This window comes from Tamandua tetradactyla, chromosome 3 (genome assembly GCF_023851605.1).
Source record: "Tamandua tetradactyla isolate mTamTet1 chromosome 3, mTamTet1.pri, whole genome shotgun sequence".
NCBI classification, from domain to species: Eukaryota; Metazoa; Chordata; class Mammalia; order Pilosa; family Myrmecophagidae; genus Tamandua; species Tamandua tetradactyla.
Genome location: NC_135329.1, coordinates 115,178,760 through 115,195,976, shown reverse-complemented (window position 1 = coordinate 115,195,976; position 17,217 = coordinate 115,178,760).

Sequence of the window (17,217 nt, the reverse complement as noted above, 5' to 3'; positions counted from 1 at the left end):
TCTTATATAGTGCCCTAGGTGTTCTTTAAGATTGGCAGAAATGGTTTTCATTAGGGTTTGACAAGCTATAAAAAGTAGCAATGTCTAATTAAAGCTTACATAAGAGTGACCTCCAGAGTAGCCTCTTGACTCTATTTGAACTCTCTCGACCACTGATACCATCTTTTCCCCTTCTGGTCAAGATGGCATTGTTGATCCCATGGTTCCAGGCCAGGCTCATCCCTGGGAATCATCTCCCATGCCACCAGGGAGGCTTTCACTTCTAGATGTCATGTGCCTCATAGTGGGGAGGACAATGATTTCACTTGAAGAGTTGGGCTTGAAGAGAATGAGGTCATATTTGAGCAAGAAGAGGTCCTCCAGAAGTAACTTTCAGGCATACCTCCAGACAACTTTTAAGCTTCTCCACTACCTATATAAACTTCACAAGAGCAAGCCTCAAGATCAAGGGCATGGCCTAGTGATTTGGGTATTCCTAATGTTTGACACAGTATCAGGGGTTTCCCTTTGGGTTAAAGTTTAAAAGTTCCATGTTTTTTAAATCCCTCAAGGGACTTTGCCAATATTTTTTGATTATCTTCTTAATATCCTCTGGGATTTATCCAGGCATTACATTAAGATATACAGGATTAAAGGCCCTCTTTCTTATTCTGAGCTCCCTGTGTTTGGATGTTTAAATGATCTATCCAGACAGGTTGAGTTAGATTATGTGTGACAGAAAATTTAGGTTCTGGACAAAATAAAACTTTCTTCCTTTGGTCTCAAAGAGCAGATGAGATTCTAAAATACAGACAATGTCTTCCTTAACCCTGTATTCTGAATTACTTTAATCGCAACCTGTATGTGCCTCATTCTTATCTCTAAGTACCAGGTTATACACATTTTAACAGCCTCTCAAACTCAGAAATAACAATTACTGCTCCAGACTAAATGTGACGGGTATAAGACCTTACAGTCTAGGCCCTTGTTTTCTTATGGGTATTTTCTAAATGAGACCATACAATATTTGCTCTTTTGTTTCTGTCTTATTTTGCCTCACCAGGTGTCCCACAGGTTCATTCACAATGTTGCATGCCTCACAAGTTCATTCCTTTTTGTAGTAGTACAATATTCAATCGTATGTGTATACCATCATTCACCGATCTACTTCTCAGTCAGTGCATACTTCAGCCACCTCCATTCATGGGGCATCATGTATAATGTCCAAAGTCGACAGGCTTTGGACACTCTCAATTTTAGATGACTTCACTGTCCCAAGAGAAAGATAATCAATAAACACACCATCACCAAACAGAAAATTCAAACCTCCCCTTAATTCTTGTCCCTCCCTCCATCATCTACCCCTGGCGTTGCTGTGGTACTGTCAATGTTTTCTCTTAAACATAGTCCCTAGCATGCAATAGAAATTTCCCCCTATACTCTGAACTTGTACACTCTTTGTACAAGATTCATACATTTGCTGTAGTTCATGCAATTGTTTATTTACATTTGTAGTACTAAGCAGTGGGACACATGGGTCAAACAACACCTTTCAATCATGTTCACCTTCAATATGGTAATATTACTCATAGACCCACTAGAGAACCACCTTCACTTCTATCTATTCCCTAACATTTAACTTCAACCTCATTAGCTAACTGTTCACCCATCTCTAGCTTTCATGTATCTCTAGGTCCTGTATATTCTATATTATAAACTTCTGATTTTTTTCCTTTACTATGGTAATACAAGTGGAAGCACATAGTATCTGTGCTTTTGTGTCTGTTTATTTCACTCAGCGTTATATTCTCAAGGCTTATCCATTATCGCATGTGCTTCAGGATGTCATTTCATCTTACTGCTGCATAATATTCCTTCTTATGTATGTACCACATTATGTTAACCCACTCATCTGCTGATGGGCACTTGGATTGTTTTCATCTTTTGGTGATTGTGGATAATGCTTCTATGAACATTGGTGTGCAAACGCCTGTTTGTCAATGCTTTCAGCTCTTCTGGGTATATACCAAGTAGTGGTATTTCTTGGTCATAAGGCAACTCAATATTTAGTTTTCTGAGAAACCACCAGACTGTCTTCAACAGTGGCTGTACCATTATATATTCCATGAGCAGTGCATAAGTGTCCCAATTTCTCCACATCCTCTCCAACATTTGTAGTTTCCTGTTTGTTTAATAGTAACCATTTTTATTGGTGTGAGGTGGTATCTCATTGTAATCTTGATGTGCATTTCCCTTATAGTTAATGAAAATGAGCATCTGTTCATGTTTTTAGTCATCTGTATTTGCTCTTCAGAAAAGTGCCTATTCACATCTTCAGCCCATTTTATAATTGGATTGTTTGTTCTTTTGTGTTGCATTGTACGATTTCTTTATGTATGCAGGATATCAAAACTTTGTCCCATTTGTGATTCCAAAATATTTCCTCCCATCAAGTTGGCTGCCTCTTCCCCTTTTGACAGTCCTTTGAGCTGCAAAAGCATTTGATTTTGAGGAGTTCCCATTTATCTATTTTTTTCTTTTGTTGCTTGTGCTTTGGGTATAAAGTTTAGGAAACCACCTTCTATTATAAGGTCTTACAAGTTCTTGAAGATGTTTCCTTGCATTTCCTTCTAGAAGCTTTATGGTACTGGTTCTTATATTTAAGTGTTTGACCCACTTTGAGTTAATTTTTGTATAAGGTGTAAGGTAAGGGTCCTCTTTCATCCTTTGGCTATTGATATCCAGTTCTCCCATGCCCATTTATTGAAAAGACTATTTTGTCTCAGTTCAGTGGATTTGGGGGCCTTGTAGAAGATCAGTTGGCCACAGATTTGGTAGTCTACTTCTTCATTCTCGATTTGATTCCATTGGTCAATACTTCTATCTTTTCACCAGTACCATGCTGTATTGACCATTGTGGCTTTCTAATAAGTTTTAAAATTAGGAAGTGTTAATCCTCCCACTTTGTTCTTACTTTTTTAGGATGCTATTCAGGCTATCTTTCCTATCCTGATGAATTCAGTAACTAGCGTTTCCAAGTGTTGTTGAAATTTTGATTGATACTGCATTGAATCTGTAGATCAATATGGGTAGAATTGACATCTTAACTGCATTTAACTTCCTACGCATGAGCAGGGAATGTCTTTCCAACTATTTATATCTTCTTTGATTTCTTTTAGCAATACTTTGTAGTTTTCTGTGTACAAGTCCTTTACATCCCTAGTTAAGTTCATTCCTAGATACTTGATTCTTTTAGTTACTATTTTGAATGGATGTGGAGCAGGATGCAGTGTGTAGGGCAGGACACAACAGTGTGGTGACAGGTTTCAGTGAAGGTATTGGCACGGGCCAGCAACACTACACTGGTGCCTGTGAGCATCAGGTGTGGGACATGGGGTGTGCATCTGGGCAGGCCTTGGAGTGCAAGAGCAAAGTGTGGCGAGAAGGAGAGAAGAGGTGGGGCACAGTGGGAGGCAGATGGGACAGGTTGTGTGGATGCATAGGGGCTAGTGTGCAGGCAGGTTGTGGGTGGGTGTGTGGGGTACAGGGAACAGAGGTCGTGGCACAGGGAGGACAGGGTGTATGTGTCTCCTTGCACAAGAGGAGGGGCCTAGGGGGGTCGGGATGTGGATACACGAGTGTGCAGGGGCAGGGCACAAGTTACAGGGGTTGTGGGACATGGGTCAGGGGCGGGTGATATGGGGTGGGTGGGGACCTTGCATGGGTACACAGGTATAGGAGGAGTTGGAGCAAGAGTGCTTGCATGTGCAAGGCATGCAAAGAGGCACAGATGTGCATGTGAGCACCTGCCAGGTGTGAGAGCAGGGTGCTCGTGCTAGGGATTAGGAGCAAGGGTGTGCATATGTGTGGGTGGGTGCGGGGGTCAAGAGGTCAGTGTACCTTTCGTGCCTGCCAGGGAGGACATAGCTATGCACATGCACGTGTCTGGCATGCCCATGTCTTGGGGGTGGGGTGTGCATGTACACAGAGTTCAAGAGAGGCATGCACACCTGTGAGGGGCAAGGGTGTGGGGTTGAAACACCAGTGAGGTGCTCTGGATGGGAGTACTTGAAGCGCAGTTGGGGGGGGTCAGGTGATAGGGTTCAGATGCGTGGGGTGTGGGGGAAGTAGTGGGTCCTGGATCGGGGGCTGCCTGTGTGAGGGTAGCGTGTTCAAGGAACATAGCTTTGCTTACTTCCTTGTCCCCATCTACCTGTCTGTGTATTCCTGAGGGCTCCAGTCTTCCGTTTAGAAAGGCTGTTTGCACTAGCTAGATGGCCTCCAGTTCTCTGTGTCTGAATTCTTCAGCTCTTGAAGTCAGAGCCTCCCTATGTGGTATGGAAGACCCTCCCAGGTCACTTACACCCTGAATTGCCATCTCAGTTGCCTCCCCATCTCTTCTCTAGCTGTTTCTTGGAGTAGGGGTGAACTTGACTTATCCTATTCCACCATCTTCCCAGAACTCTTCTTTCTTCATCTTGAACCAGAAACTGAAACCAATCAGTTCTCTAAGTAAACCAAAAGACAACTTGTCCCTTATGTACATTTAAGGAATTATGTGAAGATTCAATTAATTTGATTCTTAACAATCCGAAAACAGATGGGCACTAAATAAAAACAGGATATTGCTATATTGTCAATCACATCAATGGAACTTGAAGTTGTTGACTCGCTTCCCATTTTAAAAAAATGAATAAAAATTAAAATGCAAATGAAATGATAATTGTAATCCCTTTTGTAAATTGAAATGCTACTCATAAGAAAAATTAAATAAGACAATGAGCCTGTCATGGGGCAAGTAAACTTGATCAGGTGCTTACTTTGGCACCTCGAACAACATTCAAGTTGGTAAGGCTTGAGGTCCCCAGTTGAAAACTGTAACCCTTTTTAATAGTTTTTGGAAGAAATATGATAAAGTAACAAGTATCATCATCTTGCACATTGGGTGAGTTTCATGCAAATTATTCAACAATTATGATTGACTAAGAATTATATTTAACAATTGAATGTCATGTTATACATGAATTATCATACGGCAATTGAAAAGCAGCACTTAAAATAGTTCTGTTTAGAGCAGTCAATTCTCAAAACACAAATCTGAAGCTCAGGTGGATTCCCTGATGAATACGAAGAGGTCAAAATTCATCTTCTTAGGATGGAGAGATTGGGGTTTATTCCAACATAGGCAGACTTTGGAAGAAGGGCTAGAGGAGAAATAGCAAATAGCAGAACATTAACAGATTTAGCTTTAGTTTCTTAAAAACGTCATGAGCTTTGCTTTTTCTTTTTTTTGTTTTTTGCTTCCACATGACATTTTGAAAAGTACAGTTTGACTATACAGTAGCACTTTGTCAAGTTTATTCTCTTACCCAAACCGAGGGATCTAGAATTAATTTCAGATTTGTAATTTTTTATCACAGCCATTTTCTGCCTAAATACATCATTATTGCTCTCTCATCATCTCTTACTCCTTAAATTTCTAATCAAATCTTACTTTTGAAAGGAAACATCTGTCTGAAGCTTTCTGCTTCTCATTAAGTGGAATTTGGAGGTGATAGTTTATGCTTCTTCCAGATCCATTCAGTAGCTAATGACATCAGAAACATTTTTAACAACATGGTAAAATTTTAACAACAAATTTCTTGCAAAAACTTTAACTCTACAGCTAAACTTTTGTTATCTAAATGGTAGTCCTGGGTGTTATCAGAAATGTCAGTCTCTAAAGTAATCTAATTGTTAATATTATAGGTAACAGATTTTGTACAATGAAAATTTATTCCATACAAAATAAATATAAGTCTCTTTTCTGAAAGAAGGACCAACAACTCAATATATACTTCAATTGTGATTGAAAAGAGATCTGTGATCCTATCTGCTTAACAACCATGAGCCCAAGTCCGTATAAGTATTTGTTCCTCTGATGTACAGCATATCAAACCACACAGGTTAAATAATATTCACCAATACATTCCCACAGACTGGTTTGTCATATTAGCTAGCCTTCATCATCTAAAGGTCAGGATCTTAGACAAAAATGCATGCCAGGGCTGAAATACTTGCTAGTAGGAGGAGAACAGAAACATTCAGAACACAGGGCCCCCTGGAAGTATCAAGTGAGTGTTCTTGGGCACTCAAAGGAAACCATGAGTGTGCCTGGGTCATAGATTTAGAATCAGAAGTGAAAAGATATTATGGTGGGCAGGCCACAGTGGCTCAGCAGGCAGGAATGCTTGTCTGCGATGCCAGAGGACCCGGGTTTGATTCCCAGTGCTTGCCCATGTATAAAAAAAAAAGATATTATGGTAAAGTGGGTGCCGTAGGACGTTGAAACTTTGCCTGCTTCATAGACATACTATTTCCCAGAAGAGGAAATCTGCTACCTTAGCAATTGCAATGACCATCCATTTCTGCGGATAAGATTAGTATAAGTGAGATAAGAGAATTCTAACTCCCACTCTAGTCCAATCCCTATCATAAATTGTGAGCAAATTCTTCATAAAACATTCATTAACCTTCCTAGCCTTCTCTTTATTTAAATCACAAGAGAAAGAGCAAGAGCAAAAGAGAAAGAGAGAAAATATCTCCTGTAAGATTGGAATTTCTTCGTGGTAAGGTCCTTTCCTTCTTTATACTTATATCCTCAATATTTAGTAAACTGCCTGGCAATGAAGAGATACTTGTTCATATTTGATGTTGAATGTATGATGGACAAATGAGGACTTTATCCAATAAGAACAAGAATCAAATTTTTAAAGGCAGGATTAGGAATACAGAGGCTATGCAGAGGTTTCACATGTATTAAACGTTACTTATACCCAATTTAAAGTAGCTTAATTGAGAAGGTGAGAAGGTGATTTATCATGAGAATCTTGAGATGTCTCAAAAAACACTAAGACAGGAATTCTGCTGTAATTCAGGAACAAATGGAATACAGCATTCTCTTTCAATCTATTTTCTTCTTGGCTCTATCTTCGTCTCAAGTAACAGAAAATATGGACTGATTTTGCCTGATACATGTTCACGCTGTAGAGAAACACTGATCTTGCTTTCTTCCAAATTCTTTGGAAAGGGATATATAAATCAGTCTTAGAACAGGTGCTTAGCTCTGCATCTAGAAGGCATGGGCAAATTGCAGGAGCATAGAATACTGGAATCCAGTTTGAAGGGCAACATGTAGAAAATAGGGTGCTGGACAGACATGCCTAAGAAATTCAATATACTCTTATTTTTTAACCTATACTTTCTTCAAGTAAGAAAATAAAAACATAAATAAAATGACAAACAAACAGGAATGGGTTTGGGACTGCTGAAAGAGAATTTTGGGACTAACAACAGAAATGGCTAGCAGAGACATGGGACTCTGAGAATAGAGTTTTCACATGCATGCTCAACCTCTTACTGTGTGACTTGGGAAAGTGACATGCTCTTTCTAAGCTCTAGCTCAGACATTGAATGAGAATAAAAATAAAAGATACACATAGGTGTGGAGTAAAGATTTAATAAAATTATACATGGGCCAGAGACATAATCAGCATTTGATAATGTTAGCCGTCACATTCATGATCATTATTACCCAAATTCTAATACCCTAGGAAAAGGCTGCAAGACACAACTCACAGCTCCCATGTTCTCACTCCTTTATCAAATTGCCAACCCTCTCAGAGAGCAAAGATTGCTTCTGTACACACGTATTTCCTCTAAATATATTAGTCCTCAGGAAGAAATATTTGTTTCTTAGTGCTATAAGAAAATTAGAATTGGGATAACACTTTCTGTGCCCTTGATGGACTAAATAATTTGTATATACATTTGAAATACATTGACACACTACTGAGAAATGCATATTTTTATATCTACAAATATTCATAAGGAGACGAAATAGACTTATTTATAGGTTACTTCAATATGAGTGTGTTAGTTTGCAAGCTGCCGGAATGCAATATATCAGAACTGGAATGGTTTTTGAAAAGGGGCATTTAATAAGTTACCAGTTTACAGTTCTGAGTCTATAAAATTGTCCAAACTTAGTCATCCAGGTAAAAATACCTTAATTCAAGGAAGCTTGATGGGTCAGAAACACCTTTGGCTTCTGGGAGTCACGTGGCTGGCATCTCCTGATCCCTTGCTCCTGCACTCCATTGCTTACAGCCTCTATTTCTGTGGGGATTCCTCACTTTGCTTCTCCAGGGCTGGCCTTCATCTCTTGGCTTCCCTTGGTTCTCTCCAGGTTTTGGCTTGCTTAACATTTCACCGCCACATCTGCTGGGCTCCAAGCATCTCCAAACATCTGTGTCTCCATTCTTCAAAAGTTGACATCTGTCAACTCTGCTCTGAAGTTTCTGTCATTTCTATCTCTCCAGTGGTTTCTCTTTTAAAGAATTCCAGTAACTTAATCAAGACCCACTTGGATTGGGTGGAGTCACATTTCCATTTAATCAAAGGTCACACCCACAATTGGATGTGTCACATTTCCATGGAGACAATCTAATCAAAAGTTTCCAATCTACAGTATTGAATCAGGATTAAAATATGGCTTTAATGTTTTAATAAAACAGCACAGTGAGCAAGCATGCAATCTTTCTATTCTTTTCTTTTTACCTGTCACTATGCTTCAGATATCTTGCTCTAAACATGCTAAATGAGAGAAGGATGAAAAGAAGGAAGGAGAGAGCAGAGAAAATTCAATTTAGATTGCAATAAAGTTGCCAGATTGTACTCATCTATATCTTCAAAATGTAATTTGTAAAGCCACTTCAAACATACATTACAATCTAATTGTGATTGACATATTATATTAAATTTTAGTTATTAAAATACCCCTGTAACATTCATTAATTCTTTTCATTCCTTATTATACTGCTTAAAACATTCATATCTATTTTATTCTCCTTGATTTTTCTGTAAATATTTGTTAAATTGATCTGTAACCAAATATAAATAAAAGCATAATTACTCTAGTTCAGTAATGCCTGAGACATTGACTTTAAAATAAATGAGTGCAGAGAAGTTACTAACCCAAAAGGGAACTGATCACTTAAGTGAAACGGGATAAAGTTGTTTCTCCCATCATGAAGAAACACCAGCGAAGACAAAACATGGCATTGAAATGGTCTTTCCTATGAAAGAGAGAGGAACGAGAGAGGATCCCTAGTATACTTTCCCATTTGCTCGATATTTAAAGCTGAGTAAATTACTTAAAATCACAGGGCATTTGTTACTTCTATGTTAAAGAACAGGTTTTATCTAACAATCTCTAAGATTTCACTCATACGTAGGATTTTGAGGGTTTCTGTAGGCTGCCTTTAGAAGACCAGCTTCTTTATATTAAGTATAAAGAAATTCATTCATTCAATAAATTCTTTTCAAACACCTACAGTATGGCAGGCCCCAGTAAAACAAAGAAGATTAAAATACAAACTTTGTGAAGTTCATAAACAGACTATGGTAAGTTCTGTAATAGAGTATGGATAAAGTTTTGTGGTAGCACAGGGCAAGACATGTTTACATTTTCTTTATGAAAATCAGGGAAGAAATCATATAGGAAATGGCATTTGAACTGGGCCTGAATAATAAACGTTTGTTTTAGTGACCGGATCTATTTGGTGCACGAGTCAGAAACTTGGGCATTGTCCTTGACCCTGCCCTCTTCCTCCACCACTTATCTGGTCTGTTTTTTCTCCTCCAACTATTTCATAAATCTGTTCCCTTTTCTCCATTTCTGTTCCACCCATCATCATCAAGCTACTGTGCTCTCTCAATGGACAGCCTCCTAACTGGATTTCCTGCCTCTTTCTGACTCCTCTCCTATTTTCTATCTGCAACCAAAGTGATAAAGTATAAGCCTGATCAGCTCACCTTTCTGCCTACCCCCAGGTAATGGATGTCTTTTCATGAGTATGTATATAAAGCAAAAACATCCTTACCAGGGTTCACAACACCTTGCTTGGTCGAGTGCCTGCTGACCTCTTCTTTTTATTTAAATCTTGCACTCTTCCCTCTTAGCTCCCCATTCTAGACAAAAGTTGCATGCATGCACACACACACACACACACACACACACACACACACACCCCTATTTTTTTCTTTTTTTAATCTTGGTACTACTTGAACATCTCATGTTCTCTCCCACTGCAGAGCTTTCACAGATGCCGTTTTCTCTGCTTGGTATTATTTATTTTCCTTCCTCATTTTAGCCAAATAATCTCCTTTTCATCTTCCTATATCAGCTAATATATCCTCTTTCACAGGAGACTTTTCTCTATGGCTTCTCTCCCCACTACCACCACCAGTCAAAGGCAAAATTTTTCTTTAAGTTTTCTCACAACATTATGTTCCTTTATTTCATTTATTTTTGCTTGTTATTACACTTGTGTAGTTATTTGATAAATATCCATCTCTACCAACTAGACCAAGCTTCATGCTGGTAGGGACTCTCTATTTCTGCTTACCATTGAAAATTCAGCTCTTGACAGATTATTTTACTCAAAATAGAGGTAAATCAATAATCAAAGTCGATGAATGAAACAATTAATAATTGGATGGATGGATGGATGGATAGGTGGATTTTGCCAAAGGATAATGGAAAATCAGAAACATCCACACACATCATACCCAAAGACAGAGGGCAATGGCAGCTGGTGCCTTGCTTTGAATGGGCATAGACTACCTGGGACGCGATGCTGGAAAAGATGAGGCTGGAGGAGTGGGTTGGAGCCAGACTGCGAATGAGTTGTTTGCCAAGTTAAGAAGCTTAGATTTTTCATCCGGTGGGCATTTGAGAGTCAGAGGAGGCTATTAGAAGGACAAATAGTATAATCATATTTGCTTTGCTATTTTATTAAGATAACACTGGCAGCAGTGGGGGGAGGTGGTACTAAATGTAGGGAGACTATTTACAGGGAAAGCAGTTGAAAGGCAGCTCTGATTATGCAGACTTGGCATTCCAGCCAGAGGGCTCAAGGGGAACACAAGCATAGAATACACATCACTTGGGCTTTGTACAGGAGGGAGCCCAGGCTGGCTGGGCCCTAGATTGGAGGAAAGAGAACTGGAGGATGAGAGCAGATTGGAAGACTGGAGTGAGATTGTGAAGTGTTAGAAATAGTAGGTTAAGTCATTTTGTATTGGTCTTCATCCCTGCCTAACTTTATTTATTGTTCATCAGTAACATTAGAGATGCCAGTATCTAAATGAAAGATATGGAAACATTTTTTTAAATGACCAACGGAAAAGAAAATTTAAGTTATGAATGTATGAAAAAAACAAAGACATAACGCAAAGAATTTCGTTGCACAAATTTTAATGAATAAATTAGGCTCCAGAATAAGTTATAATCAAAACTGATTTGTACTTTTCAAACATATTTTTAGATGTGAAAAAGTAAAGTTTATAGAAGGACTTTAAAGTTAAACACTATTTAAGGGAAACCTAAAATGTACCCATTTTGTTTCCAGAAAGAAATGGTAAGTGTTCCACAAAACTGGCATAAATGCTCATGAAATCATTGTTTTATGTGGTTTGTCAAATGTTGTATATGGGCATTGCTTTTACATTGCAAAGCAGATTATTTTTTAGATTGGACCGTATTCTTGCTATCCGATAGTAAATTCGTTACAGCATGTGCTTTTCTGTCACTCCTGTCACCTACCTTCATCCATTCTCTTCCCTTCTTTGTCCTGCTCGGTGCCCTGAAAGGCTAACCCTGAGGATAGAATCACCCAGACTCCCTTGTCAGGGCTTCTGGTAGGGTGCAGCCAGTGGGGTGTAAAGGCAGGGTTTGAAAGGTGAGAAAAGAGTGAGGTTTTGGCCCCACTTCTCTGTCTCTGATGTAGACCCTTCTAGATGTCTCTTTTCCAAGCTCCAGCTCCCACTAGGTTGCACTAGCAGTGCTCTTCATTTTCACTGCTCAGTTAGGTCCAAAAGTGCTAGTGGCTTGTGTGCATTCTTGCAGATTTCTAGATGTCTTGCTATCTTTGAGATTCCTTTAGAATTGGTCACAGGTCTGCAAGTTGTCCCTTTGTTACAGCCTTTTTCTGATTTGAGTTTTTTCCTTTTCCTTACAGAACCCTGAACATTCCACACAGACCTGGTTTCAGTAGTTTCTTTGCCTTTATTAATTGTGGCCTTTGAATAAGTCATGAACTCAAATATCCTCACCTATAAAAAATATAATGACAAGATTTGCTTTCTAGTGACCCTATGAATACTAGATGAGCAAATGGACCTAAAATGCCTTGTACTGACCTTAGCGTATATTAATCACTGTAATAAAGGTTAGGAAGGAAATGTAAATAAAAATAAGGTGTATTTCCATGAAGTCTGCCAAAAAGGGTACTTTTGTTTGTGTTTGGGTATCTTGAGTGGGTACAGATCAACTGATCATGCTATTCTCCTCCTCTAACCAATGCATTTTTTAATTGGAGAAAAAAATGTTAGGTCAATGTAGATTAAGTCTGTTGAATTCTAGACAGTGTGGGGCTACCCTTCCCTCCCTGAAGGGCATATCAAATGAATTATTTCCTCCTGTAATCTTGCCAATCAGTTTTTTTATTACATTATTTAAATGCAACCCATATTGGGATTGCAAATACTTAAATTAACATTTTAAATAATAGCTTAACTTCTAAATTTTTACTGTTGTCTTTGCATCTTACACTTGAGAAATACTGCACAATCTTTCCTCTAAAATCACTAGGTTGGTTATATTGGAAGAAATATAACTTGATCTCAGGGCCCACATTTTCTATAGCAAGATACAAATGGAGCAAGAATATCTAAACTCTTCAGTTAATCGTCAATTCAGCTGAAATGAAATGGAGCAACACTACATGAAGACAAAGATTACAGTGAAAAAAAATCATTTGTTAAAAACATATGTACCAGATGCCAGAATCAAAATTTGTAGATGACGCCAAACTCCCAGAAAGACTACATTATGTCGTGGCCAGGAAAGGCAAGGGAAAAAGAAAGTGCTGTAGGGAATGTATCAGTTCCTCTTGAGCCGCTCCTCCACATCCGATCAATAGCTCTTCCAACCATGGAACATTCGAGCTTTCAGTCTGAGAAATTGAAGTTCTCAAAACAAGTCAGGGTTGTAGCACAAGTCCATCATGGCGTGTCACAGAAATGAAATGAGTCGTCTCCTGCTCGATTGATGACTGACATCAAACCAAGAGGAAAATAAATGAGACAAGGGTTTCGAAAAGTTGTTTTGGGGGCTTCTGTCAAAAAGTTTACGCTAAGGGGCCTGTACTCTGAAGCACTTGCATCACTCCCACCAGCAATAATTGGAAGCCCACAGCATGCCTGCGAGGCAGTGAGGGGAGAGGCCTCGGAGGAATTGTTTACTGCTAGGATGTTTTTATACAAAATCTACACAAGAAACTGAGAACTTCTCAGACTGGAAGAAGGAGGAGCACTCAAGGATGGGCCGATGATGAGAAAGGCCAGTGTGGGAACAGGTAGTCATAAATACAAAGTTAAGATATAGATCTTATATAACCACCTGAGCAACACATGCTGGCCACGGCCTGTCCTGAAAACAAACTTGTAATGCACGCAAAAATCAAAGGCCACTCAGCATATATCTGTGTTCTACAGCTTAAAAGACCCCTGTAGTGCCTACAAACAGGGCAGCAAAATCAATGTTGGGTGCAATTGCTAAGCTTTGTGTTGATACAAGGAGAAACAAATCAAAACAAAACACTTTGTTGTCCATGCTGCAAGATCTCCTGCTCCTCTACTATCCAGACTTTACAACGTGTTTGAAGTGAAAATACCGTGTACTGATGAGTGCATACTGCTGCTCTGGACGCCTTAGAGACCCGTCAACTGCGAGGCCTTAAATGCAGCGGCTCTTCTTTGCTTCGTCATCGCCCGGGGCAAAGGCATCAGAGCGGGAAGCAGTGAGCATCCCTGACACCAAAGGGGAAGGCTGTTATGCTCAGAGGTGAGGTGGCTGTATCACCTCCTACAGTCTCGGTCAATGCCTTCCAGTCAACAGTTGTTTTCTCCGACTCTGTATCCCCCTGACACCTGCTGGGAGGCCTGTGTTGAAACTAGTTAAATCAATAGGCCATGATTTATCTTCTCTCTCTCTTCATGCTGTTGATTTGATGCTATCTCAATACATCATTTTTATCTCTCATTGCCTCAGTCAGTTCATCTCGAGAATGGGCTTCTCTTCCCTTCCACAGGATGGGAAGGGATTATGGAGATTTATAAATTGGCATACAAAATGACTGGCAGGGAATTCAAGAATTTCACTTCAAAATATTAACGCATATAAGTTCCTCTCCATCATGAGCTGGCTGTGCAAAAATCATGTGGAACCATGGTGAATACAATGCCGCTATGGAATGTTTACTGAATTAGCAGTCACTCTGTTATCAAATATATAATTTTGAACAGAAGTCCTGAAACATATATAGTATTTACTTCAGTGTAGCAGGAGTAAGCAAAAAGTACAGCTGTGAATTAGTGTTCAGAAAATTGCAGTTGGAATATAATGGAACACACTTGGAAACATATGCCAGTAACTCTATCCCCACTAATGTGTTCACAGATGTGATTACATATATGAAAACATGATTTTTTAAAAAGCATACAACAAACTCTTCTGATATTTTGCTTAGTAGTGGAATTTAGAGCCAGGCAATTTTGTTACACTCTTGATAGACATAAAATGGATGTATTGCTATCTCTTCATTAGCAATGATGTTTCTCTCCTTTCCCCACTCTGACAGCCTCTCTCCTTTTCTTCCCTCACTCCTAACAAAAAGACAGAAGCAAATGTCATTATCCTCCCAATTCTCCACAAATCAGTAAAATGTTAATGCTGAATAGAATTTGAAGTAATATTTCAGAAATTAAATTCATACCTACCGATTTATAAATTTGGAGATTCTACTTAAAAAAGAAGTAGTCTAGGGGTGCAAGGGTAGTTTAGTGGTAGAATTCCTGCCTGCCATGGGGGAGACCTGGGTTCGATTCCTGATCTATGCACTTCCCCCCACCTCAACCCCCCAAAAAAGCAAAACAAATAACAAAAAAAATTCAACAAATGATTCTGCAATAATGGGACACTCACATGGAAAAAATAATGAAATGTGACCCCACCATACAGCATACAAAACAACAACAAAAAAAGAAATGGTGTTTGTTGATATTTGAGCCCCATCTATCTACACACATTTTACTGATTCATTTATTTACACCTTTTATTTATTTACTTTTATCTTCTGTGTCTTTAAAATACTAGCTGATATTAAAATTTTCAAATTGCTTAAATAAGGGGACACAAGGGTAGGTCAGCAGTAGAATTCTCGCCTGCCATGTGGGAGACCCGGGTTTGATTCCTGGCCCGTGCACTTCCCAAAAAAATAAACAAGCAAAAATTCAACAAATGGTGCTGCAATTATGGGATACTCACAAGAAAAAATAATGAAATGTGACCCTGCCATACAGTACACAAGAAAAAATTGTTTAAATATTTGATTGGCGAAATATGGGACAAGCCCTTTCCCCTAAGGGAACAATCTCAAATTGTCTCTAGGTTTTGATTAATTGCAAAGTATACTTTCCATCCTTTAGGACATGAAGATAAACCAGTTTTAGGCAAATAGTGAATTCTTAGAATCTTAGTCTATTTCACCAAAGGAATTACTCTCTTTAAAATGTAGTCTGTGGAATATTAGGAGTTTGTGATCACATTCAGCATATAATACATCTTTCATGGAATTTGTGCTCTCTGAAGAGGAAACTCTGCCTTCCTGGATGCTCTTTGGATTTGCTCAGAATCTGTATTTGTACAACTTGGAGGATTCTTGAACTCCTGGATTGTTCTTCTAATTCCCTTCACAGAGCTGATTATACACAGGAGATCTGCAATATCCAAATATAATTGCTACCTGAAAAAAAAAAAGCCACTTAAAGTGAATTCAGCTAAAATGAGAAGAAAAATTAATGAGTAAAATTTCCCACTGTTCTTTGCAATAGTTGCCTGGAAAAAATAAATTTCTTGGTATGGATCTATTTAGACATTATGATATGATTTTTTTGATAGGCAATGGAACAATTATATTTCCGATATTTTCAGAAGAAGCCATCTGCAATTGTTCCAGCTCAAATTGATTTATTCTTTTAATCATCTCAATTACACAGTTCGATACCATGTCTTAATCTTCCTTAGGACAAGGAATCATCTCTTTGACTTATTATTATTAATTTTGTATTTTTACCTTGCCTACCTTCAATAGGGATTTCAGTTTGTTATACTACACCTGCACACCCCATGTGCCCACAGTAACTAGTGTTTACTTTTATTGTATGTAGCCATACCAAACTTTATCTAGGTCCCTAGATAGCTAGATCTGTCCTTTAGATGTGCTGCAGCATACTCTGAAGCTCTTCCCTCTTGCACCCATCTTGCACTCTCTCTTTTCCCTTTATAATGCATCTGGGTCCTACCCTTCCATATTATAATCTCTTCTAGAAAACCTGTGATCTCTGTCCTTCCTACCTTCTTGGATTACTTGACCCCTCTATCCCCTTTCTGAGCTCCTTCTTAAATTATCCACCTCACTCCATTTTAATTACGTAATTGTTCGCTCTCCAAATAAACTGTGAGCTCCTTGAGGGAAGGAACTAAGTGTTTCAGGCTAATATTCCATCATCTGCCATTAAAACTTGCTTGGAGTATTTGTTCAATGATTATTTCCTAACTAAGTGAATAAAGGCACCCCAAGTGGGAATTTACTCAGTTTTCATAAAGTGAACTAATTAGGTTCAAAGAAATCTGTTGAAGACAGCACTCCTTAAACATATACAAGTAGGCAGGCATGTAGAAGAGGCTCAAAAATAATTGCTGAAAAACTTCAAACTGGACCTTCTACATTAGGCTGAATTTGTACCCATGTGTAAGTTTGCCAGATGTGATGATCACAACAATTTCATAATAACAGCATTTTCTATACGCTCCAGATCTAGAAATGATCATTAAAATACTGATTATATAGACCTATACATTAACTGAGGGAAAATTAATAACTTGCCTTTCAATATTGCTCACACTAAAGTTGGAATTTTGAATTTTAAATATGCATTTAACTTGTTCAGTTGATTCTTTTAGACTGAAATAACGTGAAGTAGAAAGTAATAGGGAGTTAGGTTGATTACAGGATAAAGGGTTAAGAATGGGTCGCTTTGAATTACTTAATATTTTTTGTGCTTGTCTCTTTA